Source organism: Phocoena sinus, chromosome 6, assembly GCF_008692025.1.
Source record: "Phocoena sinus isolate mPhoSin1 chromosome 6, mPhoSin1.pri, whole genome shotgun sequence".
In the NCBI taxonomy this organism is placed as follows: domain Eukaryota; kingdom Metazoa; phylum Chordata; class Mammalia; order Artiodactyla; family Phocoenidae; genus Phocoena; species Phocoena sinus.
Window position 1 is genome coordinate 48112876 of NC_045768.1, and position 19326 is coordinate 48132201.

The window sequence follows — 19326 nt, forward strand, 5'->3', positions numbered from 1 at the left end:
CAGGGCATGAACCTGTGTCCCCTGCATTGGCAGGCGGACTCTCAACCACTGCGCCACCAAGGAAGCCCACATGTCTCTCTTTTTTTTGTGTGTGTGGTACACGGGCCTCTCACCGCCGCGGCCTCCCCCGTTGCGGAGCACAGGCTCCGGACGCGCAGGCCCAGCTGCCATGGCTCACGGGCCCAGCCACTCCACGGCACGTGGAATCCTCCCAGACCGGGGCATGAACCCGCGTCCCCTGCATCGGCAAGCGGACTCTCAGCCACTGCGCCACCAGGGAAGCCCACATGTCTTTTTTTTTTTCTCTTTTTGAATTATGGTTTTCTCAGGGTATATGCCCAGGAGTGGGATTGCTGGGTCATATGGTAGCTCTATTCTTAGTTTTTTAAGGAATTTCCATACTGTTCTCCAGAGTGGCTGTTTCAGTTTACATTCCCACCAACACTGCAAGCGGGTCCCCTTCTCTCCACACCCTCTCCGGCATTTATTGTTTGTAGATTTTTGATGATGGCCATTCTGATAAGTGTGAGGTGATACCACATTGTGGTTTTGCTTTGCATTTCTCTGATGATTAGTGATGTTGAGCATCCTTTCATGTGTTTGTTGGCTATCTGTATATCTTCTTTGGAGAAATGTTTTTTTAGGCCTTCTGCCCATTTTTGGATTGGGTTGTTTGTTTTTTTGATATTGAGCAGCATGAGTTTCTTGTGTATTTTGGAGATTAATCCTTTGTCAGTTGCTTCATTTGCAAATACTTTCTCCCATTCTGAGGGTTGTCTTTTCATCCTGTTTATGGTTTCCTTTGCTGTGCAAAAGCTTTTAAGTTTCATTAGGTCCCATTTGTTTATTTTTGTTTTTATTTCCATTTCTCTAGGAGATGGGTCAAAAAGGATCTTGCTTTGATTTATGTCATGGAGTGTTCTGCCTGTGTTTTCCTCTAAGAGTTTTATAGTGTCTGGCCTTACATTTAGGTCTTTAATCCATTTTGAGTTTATTTTTATGTATGGTGTTACGAAGTGTTCTAATTTCATTCTTTTACATGTAGCTGTCCAGTTTTCCCAGCACCACTTATTGAAGAGGCTGTCTTTTCTCCACTGTATATTCTTGCATCCTTTATCAAAGATAAGGTGACCATATGTGCGTGGGTTTACCTCTGAGCTTTCTATCCTGTTCACATTGATCTATCTTTCTGTTTTTGTGCCAGTACCATACTGTCTTGATTACTGTAGCTTTGTAGTATAGTCTGAAGTCAGGGAGCCTGATTCCTCCAGCTCTGTTTTTCTTTCTCAATATTGCTTTGGCTATTCAGGGTCTTTTGTGTTTTCATACAAATTGTGCAATTTTTTGTTCTAGTTCTGTGAAAAATGCCAGTGGTAGTTTGATAGGGATTGCATTGAATCTGTAGATTGCTTTGGGTAGTATAGTCATTTTCACAATGTTGATTCTTCCAATCCAAGAACATGGTGTATCTCTTCATCAGTTTGTATCATCTTTTATTTCTTTCATCAGTGTCTTATAGTTTTCTGCATACAGGTCTTTTGTCTCCTTAGGTAGGTTTATTCCTAGGTATTTTATTCTTTTTCTTGCAATAGTAAATGGGAGTGTTTCCTTAATTTCTCTTTCGGATGTTTCAGCAGTAGTGTATAGGAATGCAAGAGATTTCTGTGCATTAATTTTGTGTCCTGTGACTTTACCAAATTCATTGATTAGCTCTAGTAGTTTTCTGGTAGCATCTTTAGGATTCTCTATGTATAGTATCATGTTATCTGCAAACAGTGACAGTTTTACTTCTTCTTTTCTGATTTGGATTCCTTTTATTTCTTTTTCTTCTCTGATTGCTGAGGCTAAAACTTCCAAAACTATGTTGACTAATAGTGGTGAGAGTGGGCAACCTTGTCTTGTTCCTGATCTTAGAGGAAATGCTTTCAGTTTTTCACCATTGAGAATGATGTTGGCTGTAGGTGTGTCATATATGGCCTTTATTATGTTGAGGTAGATTCTCTCTATGCCTACTTTCTGGAGAGTTTTTATCATAAATGGGTGTTGAATTTTCTCAAAAGCTTTTTCTGCATCTATTGAAATTATCATATGGTTTTTATCCTTCAACTTGTTAATATGGTGTATCACATTGATTGATTTGCGTATATTGAAGAATCCTTGCATTCCTGGGGTAAACCCCACTTGATCATGGTGTATGATCCTTTTAATGTGTGTTGGATCCTGTTTGCTAGTATTTTGTTGACGATTTTTGTATCTATGTTCATCAGTGATATTGGCCTGTAGTTTTCTTTCTTTGTGACATCTTTGTCTGGCTTTGGTGTCAGGGTGATGGTGGCCTCGTAGAATGAGTTTGGGAGTGTTCCTCCCTCTGCTATATTTTGGAAGAGTTTGAGAAGAATAGGTGTTAGCTCTTTTCTAAATGTTTGATAGAATTCGCCTGTGAAGCCATCTGATCCTGGGCTTTTGTTTGTTGGAAGATTTTTTCTTCTTCTTCTTTTTTTTTTTTGTGGTACGCGGGCCTCTCACTGTTGTGGCCTCTCCTGTTGCAGAGCACAGGCTCCAGGCGCACAGGCTCAGCGGCCATGGTTCACGGGCCCAGCCGCTCCACAGCATGTGGGATCTTTCTGGACCGGGGCACGAACCCGTGTCCCCTGCATCGGCAGGCGGACTCTCAACCACTGCGCCACCAGGGAAGCCCTGTTGGAATATTTTTAATCACAGTTTCAATTTCATTACTTGTGATTGGTCTGTTCATATTTTCTGTTTCTTCCTGGTCCAGTCTTGGAAGGTTGTACATTTCTAAGAATTTGTCCATTTCTTCCAGGTTGTTCATTTTATTGGCATATAGCTGCGTATAGTAATCTCTCATGATCCTTTGTATTTCTGCAGTGTCCGTTGTTACTTTTCCTTTTTCATTTCTAATTCTGTTGATTTGAGTCTTCTCCCTTTTTTTTTTTTTGATGAGTCTGGCAAATGGTTTATCAATTTTGTTTATCTTCTCAGAAACCAGCTTTTAATTCTATTGATCTTTGCTATCATTTCCTTCATTTCTTTTTCACTTATTTCTGATCTGATCTTTATGATTTCTTTCCTTCTGCTAACTTTGGGGGTTTTTTGTTTTTCTTTCTCTAATTGCTTTAGGTGTAAGGTTAGGTTGTTTATTTGAGATTTTTCTTGTTTCATGAGGTGGATTGTATTGCTATAAGCTTCCCTCTTAGAACTGCTTTTGCTGCATCCCATAGGTTTTGGGCTGTCATGTTTTCATTGTCATTTGTTTCTAGGTATTTTTTGATTTCCTCTTTGATTTCTTCAGTGACCCCTTGGTTATTTAGTAGCGTATTGTTTAGCTTCCATGTGTTTGTATATTTTACAGGTTTTTTCCTGTAATTGATATCTAGTCTCATAGCATTGTGGTCAGAAAAGATACTTGATACCATTTCAGTTTTCTTAAATTTACCAAAGGCTTGATTTGTGACCCACATTATGATCTATTCTGGAGAATGTTCCGTGAGCACTTGAGAAGAAAGTGTATTCTGTTGTTTTTGGATGGAATGTACTTTAAATATCAATTAAGCCCATCTTGTTTAATGTATCATTTAAAGCTTGTGTTTCCTTATTTATTTTCATTTTGGATGACCTGTCCATTGGTGAAAGTGGGGTGTTAAAGTCCTGTACTATGATTGTGTTACCGTCAATGCCCTCTTTTATGGCTGTTAGCATTTGCCTTATGTATTGAGGTGCTCCTATGCTGGGTGCATAAATATTTACAATTGTTATATCTTCTTTTTTAAAAAAATTAATTAATTAATTAATTTTTAGCTGCGCTGGGTCTTCATTGCTCTGCATGGGCTTTCTCTAGTTGATCGAGTGGGGGCCACTCCTTGTTTCTGTGCACGGGCATCTCCATGCAGTGGCTTCTCTTGTTGCAGAGCATGGGCTCTAGGGCTCACGGGCTTCAATAGTTGCAGTGCAAGAGCTCAGTAGTTGTAGCTTGTGGGCTCAAGAGTGCAGGCTCAGTAGTTGTGGTGCACGGCCCCAGTTGCTCCGTGACATGTGGGATCTTCCTGAACCAGGGCTCGAACCTGTTTCCCCTTCATTGGCAGGCAGATTCTTAACCACTGTGCCATCAGGGAAGCCCTGTTATATCTTCTTCTTGAACTGATCCATTGATCATTATGTAGTGTCCTTGTCTCTTGTAACAGTCTTTGTTTTAAAGTCTCTTTTGTCTGATATGAATATTGCTACTCCAGCTTTCTTTTGATTTCCGTTTGCATGGAATATCTTTTTCCATCCACTCACTTTCAGTCTGTATATGTCCCTAGGTCTGATGTGGGTCTTTTGTAGGCAGCATATATACAAGTCTTGTTTTTGTATCGTTCAGCCATTCTGTGTCTTTTGGCTGGAGCCTTTAATTCATTTACATTTAAGGTAATTATCGATATGTATGTTCCTATTACTATTTTCTTAATTGTTTTGTGTTTGTTTTTGTAGATCTTTTCCTTCTCTTGTGTTTCCTGCCTAGAAAAGTTTCTTTAGCATTTGTTGTAAAGCTGGTTTTGTGGTGCTGGATTCTCTTAACTTTTGCTTGTCTGTAAAGTTTTTAATTTCTTCATCAAAACTGAATGAAATCCTTGCTGCGTAGAGTAATCTTGGCTGTAGGTTTTTCCCTTTCATCACTTTAAATATGCCCTGCCACTACCTTCTGGCCTGCAGAGTTTCTGCTGAAAGATCAGCTGTTAACCTTATGAGGAGTCCCTTGTGTGTTATTTGTTGCTTTTCCCTTGCTCCTTTTAATATTTTTTCTTTGTATTTAATTTTTGATGATTTGATTAATATATGTCTTGGTGTGTTTCTCCTTGGATTTATCCTATATGGGACTCTCTGGGCTTCCTGGACTTGATTGACTATTTTCTTTCCCATGTTAGGGAAGTTTTCAACTATAATCTCTTCAAATATTTTCTCAAACCCTTTCTTTTTCTCTTCTTCTTCTGGAACCCCTATAATTTTAATGTTGGTGCGTTTAGCGTTTTCCCAGAGGTCTCTGAGACTGTCCTCAATTCTTTTCATTCTTTTTTTTTTTATTCTGCTCCACCGCAGATATTTCCACTATTTTATCTTTCAGGTCATTTATCCGTTCTTCTGCCTCCGTTATTCTGCTATTGATTCCTTCTAGAGAATTTTTAATTTCATTTATTGTGTTGCTCATCATTGTTTGTTTGCTCTTTAGTTCTTCTAGGTCCCTGTTAAACATTTCTTGTATTTTCTCCATTCTATTTCCAAGATTTTGGATCATCTTTACTATCATTACTGTGAATTCTTTTTCAGGTAGTCTGCCTATTTCCTCTTCATTTGTTTGGTCTGATGAGTTTTTACCTTGGCCATTCATCTGCTGCATATTTCTCTGTGTTCTCATTTTGTTTAATTTACTGTGTTTGGGGTCTGCTTTTCACAGGCTGCATGTTCGTAGTTCCTGTTATTTTTGGTGTCTGCCCCCAGTAGGTGAGGTTGGTTCAGTGGCTTGTGTAGGCTTCCTGGTGGAGGGGACTGGTGCCTGTGTTCTAGTGGGTGGAGCTGGATCTTGTACTTCTGGTGGGCAGGGCTGCATCCGGTGGTATGTTTTGAGGTGTCTGTGAAGTTAGTATGACTTTAAACAGCCTCTCTGCTAATGGGTGGGGTTGTGTTCCTGTCTTGCTAGTTGTTTGGCATGGGGCATCCAGCATTGGAGCTTACTGGCCGTTAATTGAGCTGGGTCTTAGTGTTGAGAAGGAGATCTCTGGGAGAGCTCTTGCCTATTTATATTACGTGGGGCCGGGAGTTGTCTGGTGTACCAATGTCCTGGAATTGGTTCTCCCACATAAAAGGCTCAGGCCTGACACCCAGCTGGAGCACAGAGTCCCTGCCAGCCACATGGCTTGGAAGAAAAGGAAGAAAAAAAAAAAAGAACGGATGGAACCCCAAACCAAATGCTAAAAGCAAAACTAAACAGACAAAATCACACAAAGAAACATACACACACACACTCATAAAAAGAAAACAAACAAACAAAAAAAAAACAGAACCCTTGGACAAATGGTAAAAGCAAACCTAAACAGACAAAATCACACAAAGAAAGATACACATACACACTCATGAAAAGAGAAAAAAGGAAAAAATTTTAAAAATTAAAAATAAATAAATAAATAATAAAATAAAAAGGAAGAGAGCAACCAAACCAATAAACAAATCCACCAATGATAACAAGCACTAAAGACTAAACTAAGATAAACATAAAACTTAGAAACAAATCAGATGCAGAAAGCAAACCCCAAGTCTACAGTTGCTCCCAATGGCCACTGCCTCAATTTTCGGAGCATTTGTTGGTGATTCAGGTATTCCACAGATGCAGGGTATATCAAGTTGATTGTGGGGATATAATCTGCTGCTCCTGAGGCTGCACGGAGAAATTTCCCTTTCTCTTCTTTGTTTGCACAGCTCCTGGGGTTCAGCTTTGGTTTTGGCTCCACCTCTGCGTGTAGGTTGCTCTCAGGTGTTTGTTCCTTGCCCAGACAGGAGGGGGTTAAAGCAGTGGCTGATTTGGGCTCTCTTGCTCATTCAGGCCAGGGAGAGGGAAGGGTATGGTAGTCATAATTGGAATGTGGGGTGAGCCTGCGGTGGCAGAGGCTGATGTGACATTGCAACAGCCTGAGGCACCATGTGTTCTCCTGGGGAAGTTGTCCCTGTATATCCGGACCCTGGCAGTGACAGGCTGCACAGGCTCCTGGAGGGTGTGTGTGTGTGTGTGTGTGTGTGTGTGTGTGTGTGTGTGTGTGTGTGTGTGTGTAGTGACCTGTGCTTGCACACAGGATTGTTGGTGGCAGCAGCAGTAGCATTAACGTTTCATGCCCGTTCCTGGGGTCCAAGCTGATAGGCACGGCCTGCGCCTGTCTCTGGAGCTTGCTTAGGTGATGCTCTGCCTTCTGTGGGCACACGGGGAAGGAATCCCCTCTCCTTGCGCACCCCAAAACAGTGGTCTCTTGCCTTTTCAGCAGGTCCAGACTTTCCCTCAGACTTCCTCCCGGCTAGCCGTGGTGCACTAACCCTCTGCAGGCTGTGTTCACACCGCCAACCCCAGTCCTCTCCCTGCGCTCTGACCGAAGCCCGAGCCTCAGCTCCCAGCCCCCGACTGCCCTGGCGGGTGAGCAGACAAGCCTCTTGGGCTGGTGAGTGCTGGTCAGCACCAATCCTCTGTGCGGAAATCTCTCTGCTTTGCCCTCTGCACCCGTGTTGCTGTGCTTTCCCTGTGGCTCTGAAGCTTCCCTCTGGCCAACCCCACCATCTCCACCAGTGAAGGGGCTTCCTAGTGTGTGGAAACCTTTCCTCCTTCACAGCTTCCTCCCACTGGTGCAGGTCCCGTCCCTATTCTTTTGTCTCTGTTTATTCTTTTTTCTTTTGCCCTACGCAGGTACTTGGGGATGTTCTTGCCTTTTAGGAGGTCTGAGGTCTTCTGCCAGTGTTCAGTAAGTGTTCTGTAAGAGTTGTTCCACATGTAGATGTATTTTTGATGTTATTTGTGGTGAGAAAGGTGATTTCCACTTCTTACTCTTCCACCATCTTGAAGGTCTCCTTTATTTTCAAATGATTCAGAGAAAATACATTTAACTGTGTAGATAGAGAGATGAGCAAATGTGGGAAAGTGTTAACAATTGATGAACGTAAGTGAAGAATACACAGGAGTTCCTAATATTCTTGCAACTCCTGTAAGTTTGAAATGATTTCAAAATGAAAAGCAAAAAGCAAAAAAAACCCAAAAAACTTTAGAGCATCTTTTTTTTTTCTTTTCTGAGAAATCTTTTTCACAGTCTATGTATTGGGCTCTCATTTGTAATCTGGAGTGATGCAGGGTGGAATGTGACCAAAGACAGTTATAGCTGTAAAATTTCAGTCAAATGTGAGGTCAGGCCTTTTCCTCCATTTACGTGTCACAGAATTTTTTATACACTGAAAGGAAGCCAAGGAAAAGTTAAAAATACAAAAAAATTTTAAAAAGACAAAGATGTTTACATGTAAAAGGAAGAATGAGTCATTGTTTTCCTCAACAGTTTTTCTTTAACTTACTGTGAAAATTTAAGTCCATAGAAAACTAGAATTAGTGAGATAAACACCTATAAATCCGTAACCTAGAGTGAACAATTGTCAATATACTGTCACATATGCTTCATTATTATTTTTTGTTAACTTTTTGAAAGGTGTCATGACATTTCATGCCTGATCCTTCAGTGGGAAGCTCTAAAAATAAGAAAAATGTTCTTTATAACTACAACACCATTAACACACCTAAGAAAATTAGCAATAAATGTCACCTAATTTCTAGTCCATATTCAAATTTTCCCATTTACTCCCAGATGTGTCTTTCACTGATTCGTTCAAATCAGAATCCAATCAAGGACCACACATTACACTTGCTTATTATGTATTTTAAGTCTCTTTTAATCTATAACTGTCTCCCTCTTTGCTCTGGGTTGTAACTTTTTTCCTCTTGTGTCCAGCAAATATAATCTTGGGGGGGGGGGTTGTTAAATAAGGAGTTTGAATAAGGCTGAGTCTTTGTATACAATATGGGCTAATCATACCAAAGTATTGAATGTTTAAAAACATTTATTTATTTTATTATTTAATTAATTAATCAATTTAGGCTGCGCCGGGTTGTAGTTGCGGCATGCGGACTCTCAGTTGCTGCACGCATGTGGGACCTAGTTCCCCCACCAGGGATCAAACCAGGGCCCCCTGCACTGGGAGTGTGGAGTCTTACCCACTGGACCACCAGGGAAGTCCCCAGAAGTATTTAATTTAAAAAAAATAGGTGATATTTTTATTTATTTTTTTTTTATTATTATTATTTTTTGGTACACGGGCCTCTCACTGTTGTGGCCTCTCCCATTGTGGAGCACAGGCTCCGGACGTGCAGGCTCAGCGGCCATGGCTCACGGGCCTAGCCACTCCACGGCATGTGGGATCTTCCCGGACCGGGGTACGAACCCACGTCCCCTGCATTGGCAGGCGGACTCTCAACCACTGTGCTACCAGGGAAGCCCCCGATTTCTTAGAGACAAACTGAATACTGTTTTGAATAGTATTTACAGGCTCCTTGAACCTCACTTTTCTCATCTATATAATGGGGATGATAATCCTTGTCATGTCTATTCCATAGGTGTGTCATGAGGATCAAACAAGACCAAGTTTGTGAAAGCATTCTTTTTACTAGCATGCACATGTAAGTCAGCATTATTATTATCATTTTCTCCAGAAGAATGGCTTTTTAACTTGAGAGTTAGCATGAGACATAAGTCTAAACACTGCCACAGGCAGAGGGAGCAAAGGGAGAAAAGTTCTGTTATGACCAATTAATCCTCCTGTTTCCTTCAGAATCCAAACCCCAAACCTAAGTCCATGGAAATAACTTTTCAAACCATAGCTTCAAATATGCCCCCCTCCAAACAGCCTGAGCCTTGTATAAGCAGCCGGCAGACAAGGCCCAGGGCCGGAAGAAAGGCCCGAGGCCCGGAGCAGGCAGAGCTCCATGACCAGCTGAAACGTGTGGGCACAAACCACCTGCTCTCTCACCTTCTCACCTACTCCCTTTCCGCCCTGCGTGCGTCAGCACCCCTCAGCGCAAGCCGGAACCACAGCAATGCTGACAGTGTTATTTCCTGTGTGAATGAAAGTGCAAAAGGATGCAAGGATGACTGGTCGTCCTGTCACACGGGTAGCGCCTAGGGTCTGGCTTTAGGAAACATCCTTGATTCACTGTCCTGCCTTGTAAAGTCAAGTGTTTTTTAGGCTTGAGCCAGAGTGAATGAAGTGCTCTTACGAGCTTGGGAGATAGAGGCTGCCTTTGGCCGCACCACGTGTGGGCATGTACTGCTTCCCGTTTTAAATTTGTCTCTTCTGTCTATCCAGGTTGAATCCCTTTAGCTGTTCACACTGTACTAAGATTAGGAGCTCTTGGGATCTCTGTGCTGGAAGGAACGTCAAGGTCATTGATGCCAGCACCCACTCAGTTAATAGTCAAGTGTCCTTCATACTATTGCTTATGTATACTCAGTGAAGTGGTTAAGAGCAACACTCCCTGGGTTCAAACTCCTGGCACCTACTAGTTGTATAATCTCATACAAATTACTTAGCTGCTCTGTCTTAGTTCCCTCATCTATAAAGTATGGATAATAATAGTATTTACCCAGGGTTCTTGTATGAAGATCAGCAGAATGTATCTATATCTATATATCTCTGTCTTCATATCTATCTATATCTATATCTATATTTATATCTATATCTATCTATATCCGTAAAACACACATAGCAGTTCCTGGCTCATAGGAAGCATTATATGTGTTGCAATTTTCATGTACCTGTCCAGCCTCTGCGTAAACAGCTCCAGGGATGGAGAACTCCCTAGCTCATGAAGCAAGCCATTTAATCGCTGGTCTGTTCCAATGATCATGTACAAGCTCCTTATATTGTGGGAGTAGGAAGAGAAAGGGAGTGCCAAAAATATACTGGGTCCTATGGTAGATTTTTTGCATATATTGTGTTGTTACCCTGTGGAATTATTTATTCTCATTTTATTGATTTACACGTGACAAAACTGAAGCACAGGGGATTTGAGAAATTTGCCCAGAGTCAAACAATGATTAAATGATCCTGTCAGAATTTGAACTTGGGCCTCTTAGGCTCCAATATCTTTAATTATTGGAAGGTAACTGCCCTTTTCCCACTGAGACTTTGGTTTTTCACAGTGGTTGGCACATAGTAAGTTCTCAAATGATAGGGATTATTATTGTTAATTTCTATTAATATATATGTTTGAACCATTCTTTCCCTCTTTTTTTTTTTTTCCCTTGCCGAGGTAGGCTGCTTACAACATTCTTCTCTACTAGGTTTTACCTGTATAAAATATCAGTAGCATAGTCTTGCCCCTGGTCACCTGCGTTCACAAAGACAGTGACTCACCAGGTAGAGAAATACTTGACAAGAATCCCTTTTCAAGTTAGTTTCTCCTGTAGTACAGAAAGTTTTAAGGTCAGAAGTCAGTCCCCTAGTAGCTCTGAGAAGAACTTCTCTTTCTGCATTTTCACTAGGGTCATTTTTCTTCCTGAAGACTCAGCTAGAATAATTAGGTACCAACAGGCATTTAGTCTAACTGTCCATCAGCTGCTTAGCTGTAGCCTCTTCTTACACATGGCCAGGATGGAGTGCTCCTGAGGCAGCCTGTTTCATTTTGGATAACTCTTATTATTTAATTCATTTATTTATTCAACAAATATTGAGAGCTGAGAGCTGTTGCCAACCCCTGAGCTAGGGACTAAGGATACAATGGAAAGTAAAAACAGCAATTTCTTCATAAGACTGGACCATATTCTGCACCCCTTGACTTTCTACCTATTGATGTATAACTTCTGCCCTCTGGAGTAACAGAACAAGGTTAATTTCTGGTCCTCACAATAATCCTTCATATACTTGAAGATGGTTTTCCAGTTGCCTGTGTAACTAAGATTTTTTTCTCCAAGCTTTCTTTGTAAAGATACTGCTTTCTTGAATATTGGCAGGTGACCTAAAGGTGATGAAAAAAATGGGTCTTATTTACTTTCTCCTAGCCTCAGTTTCCTTATTTGTGAAATGAAGATAATATATCCACAACAGGTAACTGAAATTTTTTTCAGTATTTATTTATTTTTAACATCTTTATTGGAGTATAATTGCTTTACAATGGTGTGTTAGTTTCTGCTGTATAACAAAGTGAATCAGCCATACATATATATATATCCCCATATCTCCTCCCTCTTGCGTCTCCCTCCCACCCTCCCTATCCCAGCCCTCTAGGTGGGCACAAAGCACCGAGCCGATCTCCCTGTGCTATGCGGCTGCTTCCCACTAGCTATCTATTTTACATTTGGTAGTGTATATATGTCCATGCCACTCTCTCACTTTGTCCCAGCTTACCCTTCCCCCTCCCTGTGTCCTCAAGTCCATTCTCTATGTCTGCATCTTTATTCCTGTCTTGCCCCTAGGTTCTTCAGAACCATTTTTCTTTTTAGATTCCATATATATATGTTGGCATATGGTATTTGTTTTTCTCTTTCTGACTTAGTTCACTCTGTATGACAGCCTCCAGGTCCATCCACCTTATTACAAATAACTCAATTTCGTTTCTTTTTATGGCTGAGTAATAATCCATTGTATATATGTGCCACATCTTCTTTATCCATTCATCTTTCGATGGACACTTAGGTTGTTCCATGTCCTGGGTATTGTGAATAGAGCTGCAATGAACATTGTGGTACATGACTCTTGGTTTTTTTCAAAATTTTATTTATTTATTTATTTTTGGCTGCATTGGGTCTTTGTTGCTGCACGCGGGCTTCCTCTCTAGTTGTGGCAAGTGGGGGCTACTCTTTGTTGAAGTGCATGGGCTTCTCATTGCGGTGGCTTCTCTTCTTGCAGAGCACAGGCCGTAGGTGCGCGGGCTTAAGTAGTTGTGGCACATGGGCTCAGTAGTTGTGCCTCGCGGGCTCTAGAGCACAGGCTCAGTAGTTGTGGCGCACGGGCTTAGTTGCTCCTCAGCATGTGGGATCTTCTCGGACCAGGGCTCAAACCCATGTCACCTGCATGGGCAGGCAGATTCTTAACCACTGTGCCACCAGAGAAGCCCACATGACTCTTTGTAAATTATGGTTTTCTCGGGGTATATGCCCAGTAGTGAGATTGCTGGGTCATATGGTAGTTCTATTTTTAGTTTTGTAAGGAACCTCCATACTGTTCTCCATAGTGGCTGTATCAATTTACATTTCCACCAACAGTGCAAGAGGGTTCCCTTTTCTCCACACCCTCTCCAGCGTTTATTGTTTGTAGATTTTTTGATGATGGCCATTCTGACCGTGTGAGGTGATACCTCATTGTAGTTTTTTGTTTTTTTGTTTTTTGTTTTTGTGGTATGCGGGCCTCTCACTGTTGTGGCCTCTCCCGTTGCAGAGCACAGGCTCCAGACGCGCAGGCTCAGCGGCCATGGATCACGGGCCTAGCCGCTCTGCGGCATGTGGGATCCTCCCGGACAGGGGCACGAACCCATGTACCCTGCATGGGCAGGCGGACTCCCAACCACTGCGCCACCAGGGAAGCCCTCATTGTAGTTTTGATTTGCATTTCTCTAGTGATGTTGAGCATCCTTTCATGTGTTTGTTGACAATCTGTATGTCTTCTTTGGAGAAATGCAGGTGACTGAAATTTTGAGATATTGTGTTACTTATCTGAAATAGAGTAAGTATGTGTGTGTATTAGTGCGTATTAATAGCATTAAATAACCTTAACTGTATGCCTACATGTACCAGGTACTCTTCTAAATGCCTCACATTTATTATCTCATTTACTGTCATAGCAGCTCTGTGAAGGGGGTGGGGGTAGGAGATTATTCCTATTTTACAGATAAGGAAACGGGCACAGAGAGCTTAAGTAACTTGTCCAAAGTCAAACAGCAAGTAAGTGATATTGCTAAGGATCTGAAACAGTGTGACTCCAGACCCTTGCTTAAGGCTCCCTGGTTGGTAGCCGTTTTTATATCAGGAGGGACTGAGAGAGGGACAAGAGTCGAATGGTCCAGAAGGTGAAGTGGAGCTGAGACTGAACTTGGAGCCTGATTTTTGACCTGTGGTATCATCTAGTATTTTAAATAATTGCCCACAGTTTGAAATTCAGTCTCCCGGGTTCACAGTCTAGCCTCAAAGAAGGCTCCCTTCTTCCCTGATTGCAGCAATCCATCCATTCAGCCCCCTACTCACGTGTGCTGGTTCCCTCTGTACCCCATTGTGTGGTTCTTGGCAGCAAATAGTACTTTTCTTTCCTCAACACATCATTTGTTAGTTTCTTTGCACTAGTTCAAATTGAAGCTTACAAACGTACTTTTTCACTTAAGTGTGTTTTTTGGTATAGCTTGGTTTTTAGCTATTTACCATTTCTAAATCAGTCTGCTAAACTGGGAAACCATAGTTTCAACTAAAAATAACAAAAGGATAATTTCCTTAATACTTATAGAGCTTTTACAAATTAATGAGAATAAGGAAAACAGCCCAGGAGAAAAATGAGCAAAGGATATGAACAGACAAGTTGCAGAAAAGGAACTACAAATGGCTCTTGTATGTGTGTACTAATCCTTGGTTATTATTAGGTAAATATATGTTAAAGTTATGACATTTTTCCTATGGTAAAGGTGGGTACATATTTCTATCTATGTCTGTATTTATATCTACATATATCTGGTAATATATATTGCTGGTGGGGTAATAGGAAAATAGGTATTCTCATACATTGCTCTTGGAAAAATACATTGGCATAGCTTCTATGAAATACTGTTTGACAATTACCTATCAAAATCATAAGTGCATGTACCCTTGTTTAGGTCACAGTTTCTCAACTTGGGCATTATTGACATGTTGGGCCAGATAATTCTTACTCTGTGCATTGCAGGATGTTTAGCAGCAGGCCTGGCCTCTACCCACTGGATGCCTATAGTACCTCTCCCTCTAGTGTGGCAACCAAAATTGCTTCCAGACGTTGCCAAATATCTATGGGAGACAAAATTCCCCTTAGTCAAGAACCACTGGTTGAGGGTTTTCTTATTACTGCATAACAACAAACTTAATGGCTTAAAACAACAACTTTTTGATTTGCTTGTGATTCTGAGATCTGGATTGCACTCAGCTGGGCAGTTCCTCTGCTGTTCTTGCCAGTGGTCACTCATACGGCTGCATTTATTTGGTGTGGCAGGTGGGGCTGACCTCAGCTGGGATAGTGAGGTGGCTGGCTCTTTTCTCTCTAAGATCATCTCTGGTCCTCTTTCCCTACACATGGTCTCTCGGTATAAAGAGAAGGTGAAGGTACAACACTCTCTCTGTGTGGTTTCTCCAGCAGGGTAGGCAGATTTTTACCTGGCAGCTCAGGGATACCAAGGACACAAAAGTGAAAGCTGGGGCTTCCCTGGTGGCTCAGTGGTTGAGAGTCCGGCTGTTGATGCAGGGGACACGGGTTCGTGCCCTGGTCTGGGAAGATCCCACATGCCGTGGAGCGGCTGGGCCCATGAGCCATGCCCGCTGAGCCTGCGCGTTCGGAGCCTTTGCTCCACAACGGGAGAGGTCACAACAGTGAGAGGCCCGCGTACCGCAAAAAAAAAAAAAAAAAAAAAAAGATGCCTATAAAGGTCCTTAAAACAGAAAAATACTAAGGGTATATAACTTAAGAGGGTTTTGTACAAAATTTGAAGGTAGAAATCAGGATGGGATATCACTTTTTTCAGAGTAAAATGTCAAGTTATTTAACAGGAAAAAGAAAAGACAATGAATTCCTACTTAATTAACAGAATTTAGAGGCTTAAAATAAAATAAATATTTTTTTCCTTTCTCTGAAATGACTGTGCCAGAATTTTAGCTATATCAGAATTGCTTACATCATACTTTAAAGCAAGTATCCAGAGAGTTGAACTGGAAATATGTACAATCCTCATAACAAGCTGATGAAGTGTGAGAATGAGGTTAGCTGGATGGAAGGACATAAAGAAAAGATGGTTTTGTAGACACTCAGCTGTACCACAGCAGAGAAAGTTCACACTAACATTCTGTAATGTTGTTGCACTGGGTCACTGAGGGGGAAAGTTCCTCTAAGACTTTTAATTAATGTGAGGATGGCAAACAGCATATCAACACCTTCCTAGTGAAGCATTAATCACCTGGAGAATCATTTCCACACCCTCTACCAAATGTAACTGGGAGCAAGTATGAATAGAAAAACATGATTTAAAAACGATCTGTTCAGACCCTCAGAATGAAACACCGTGGGAATTACTTTCTACAGCCTGGGGGAAAACAGAAGGGAAAGAGTGGGTGATAGTCAAGCAAGGTTCTGTCTTAAAAGGGGGAGCTGGAAAATGCAAAGCAAGCAGAGGCACTAAAATGCTGAGCACGGAGGTGCACAAACGCTTTCCAAATCATGGTATTTTGTCCTCTGCCCTCTCTCGAAGGGCTCTGTGAACTCCTTTGTCATCCAGTCAGTAAGCAGTGTCACTCAACAACAGTGCTAGGCCCTGAGGATTTAAAAATGAATGAAGTTCACTTTTAATGAGTGAATCTCTGAATCTTCAGGTCCCCAATTCACCAGCTGTGAGGGAGTGGGCAGGATGGGAATAGCTGGGGGTAAGACCTGTTTAATAATCATAGTGCCGTGTGGTAATGGTTGTAGCAGATGTGTGTGCAGAGCCATTGAAGCTGAGGGGAAGCCAAATGATGACCCTAGAACGTTCACAGAGAGGGTGACATTTGATACAGCTCAGGGGACAAAAAGGACAGTGGCAAGTGTAGTAAAGTGTTGGGCCAGCCAAGGTACAGAATGGGAGAACTGGCATTTCAGAGAGATTGGGAAAGGGAAGCACATACAGAACCAGAGAGGTTTGCAAGAATAAGACATGTTTGGAGTCTGGCTGTAGTTTCTTACCATTAAAAAGAAAATTCTAGTTTCCTTTAGGTAATGCTCATTGTATGTATCTCATGGCCTTCACCTCCAACCTGGATCCAAAGAGCATTCAGTTTCCTGTCCCCAGGTTGTGAGTGTAACCTGATATATTTTCCAATTTAGTGAATTATGGAGGGCTAAAGATGAGATGACCTGAGGCACCCGTAACACAATCTGCTGAACACTTATGAGGTGTGCAGCTAAGGCCCTTAGAGCAGCGGTCCCCAACGTTTTTGGCACCAGGGACTGGTTTCATGGAAGGCGAGTTTTCTAGGGGAGGGGGTTGGAGTGGAGTGGGGGGTGGCGGGCGGGGGGATGGTTCACGCGGTAAGGCGAGGGGTCGGGAGCGTGCGGAGCGGCAGGTGAAGCTTCACTCGCTAGCCCGCCACTCACCTCCTGCTGTGCGGCCTGGTTCCCACCAGGCCGTGGACCCGGGGTTGGGGACCCCTGCCTTACAGCATTACCGTATTTAATTCTCATAATGACTCTGTGGGCTAGGTACTATTATTATTCCCATTTTTAAATAAAACAACTGAGGCTTAGAGGCATTTTGTTCAAAGTTATATGGCAAGTGAGCTATGCAGTCTGCTTCTAACCCAGGCAATCTGACCGAAGGGACTCAGGTCTTAGTCAGTGTGCTATTCTGCCTCAAAAGTGTGAGCACTGCCGCCACCAGGAATCAAAAAATATCCTATGAGCATCCCACCCAGCCTGGGGCCTTCCCTCCTCATATGGAAAAGACAGCACAATGGTGAGGGTGAGGGTGTCACCTATGGTGTGAGTGGGTGACATGGAGTTTGCCAGCCAGATCTGCCTTCAAGGGAGGACATGCTACTCAGCTCTGAGTGCTGTTGACAGCTGGCCCTCTCAGGGAGGGACTGCCTCAGTTGCTGAGTTACCTTCCCAAGGTCGTACTACTTCCCAGAATGTACCACATCCAATGACTAATTCAGGAAGCGATATAAAGGTCCAGCCATGTAGGCCCAAAACTCTGATGAGTCAGGCTAGCTGCAGGGCCTCTAGGGGAGGTCTGCTGAGCCTATTGTTGGGTTTACACTGAAGCTCCACTTCTCCTTCTGTCCCATCCTGCTTCCTGTCCCTCCCTCCACAGGTGTCAACCCCATGGGCATTCCTTAATGACCGTCCCACCACTCTGTCTCAGAGCCTGCTTCCCTGGGGACCCAATTGGTGACAACATCAATTCCATTCTGTGACCTCTCACTTTGTCTCCTTTGTAACTTCCTTTCATGTTAGTTTCAAAACCATGCGCCTTTTGTTTTTAAAGGACCTTTGATTTTCCATGTTCCAGATAAATATCTAAGAACAAAAGTTTTAAAATTCTCAAAGGTAGCTTACACAAAGATTCAATCCCCCTCTTTGGTTGTTATTGTTGTTGTTGTTAATGGAACTTATTTAGAGCTGTATTAGGTGCACAACAAAAAGCAGAAGGTACAGAGAGTTCCCCTGTGTCCCCTGCCGTTCTCCCACATGCACAGTCTCCCCTACTAGCAACATCCATTTGCTTTGGTTTTGGCAATAGATATAGGTTATGGAAGTAAGATCTCTTTAAAACCAAAACTTTCATTAAAATAGTTTATGTGAACTTTTCATTGTTATTTTTGATGTTTGAGTTGTTGGCTGACTTTATTCCAATAGGCTCTTGCTGTGTGAACTTGGCAGGCTCCTTAAACTTGGAGTCCCAGTATCCTCATCTCTAAAATTGGAATAGTAATTATTGGAAGGATTAAATGAGATGTCCCAACTCTAAGCAAAGTGCCTGGCAGATAATAAAGCTTCAGAAAACGGGCATTTTAACATAAAGTTGGCACTGCACAGGTCACAGGGTATATTTGTTTCCTGTGGCTGCTCTAACACATTACCACAGACTTGGTGGCTTAAGACAAGAGAAATTTATTCTCTCAGGCTCCTGGAGGCCAGAAGTCTGAAATCAAGGTGTGAGCAGGACTGCTGTCCCTCTGGAGGCTCTAGGGGAGAATCCTTTCTTGCCTCTTCCAGCTTCTGGTGGCTGCTAGCATTCCTTGACTGCATCACTCCAATCCCTGCCTTCCTGGACACATTGCCTTTTCCTCTCTGCCTTCCTTTTATAAGCGTACATGTGATTGCAGCTAGGGCCACCCTGAAAACCCAGGAAAATCTCCTCAACTCGAGATCCTTAATTTAATCTGCATGGGCCCTGTTTCTCTGTAAGGGGACATTTCCAGGTTCTAGTGATGAAAATCTGATATCTTAGGGGGACTATTTTTTAGCCTACCACACAGGGTCACACAGTTCCTGTCCTGTCCTTACAAGGCATGGTCCTGGACATCTCACCTTTAGATTACTAAAATAGTCCTTTGTTCCCCCCAGTTTGTGGTTCAAAACCATCTGCCTTATTTTAAGAACATTCCTCCCTCTCCCAGAGGGGACAGTGGCTCCCAGGGTTGGGTGGTTTCTTTAAGGTCTCAGCACTAGACCATGTTGCTATTTTAGAGGCATCTTTCCAAGGTTTTATTTAATTCCGGGATGCACTCTAGCACTGTTTCTCAAACTTGCATATTCCCAGCATCTCTAATTCCGTAGATGGTGCGAGGTTTGGCAATCTAAAATTTTCAAAGTGGCCCACAGGAATTTTATCAGCCAAGATTTAGAAACATTGATTCCAGCAAAGTCCTGAAGCAAAACCCTCGAAATAGGGAATTCCCCTTCCCGCCTGCTGGGTGTGTCATGGTTGCATGACTGAGGTTTTTTTAAAAGGGTGGAGAAAAAAGAAAAGAGCAACCCTGAAAACTGAACAGCCTA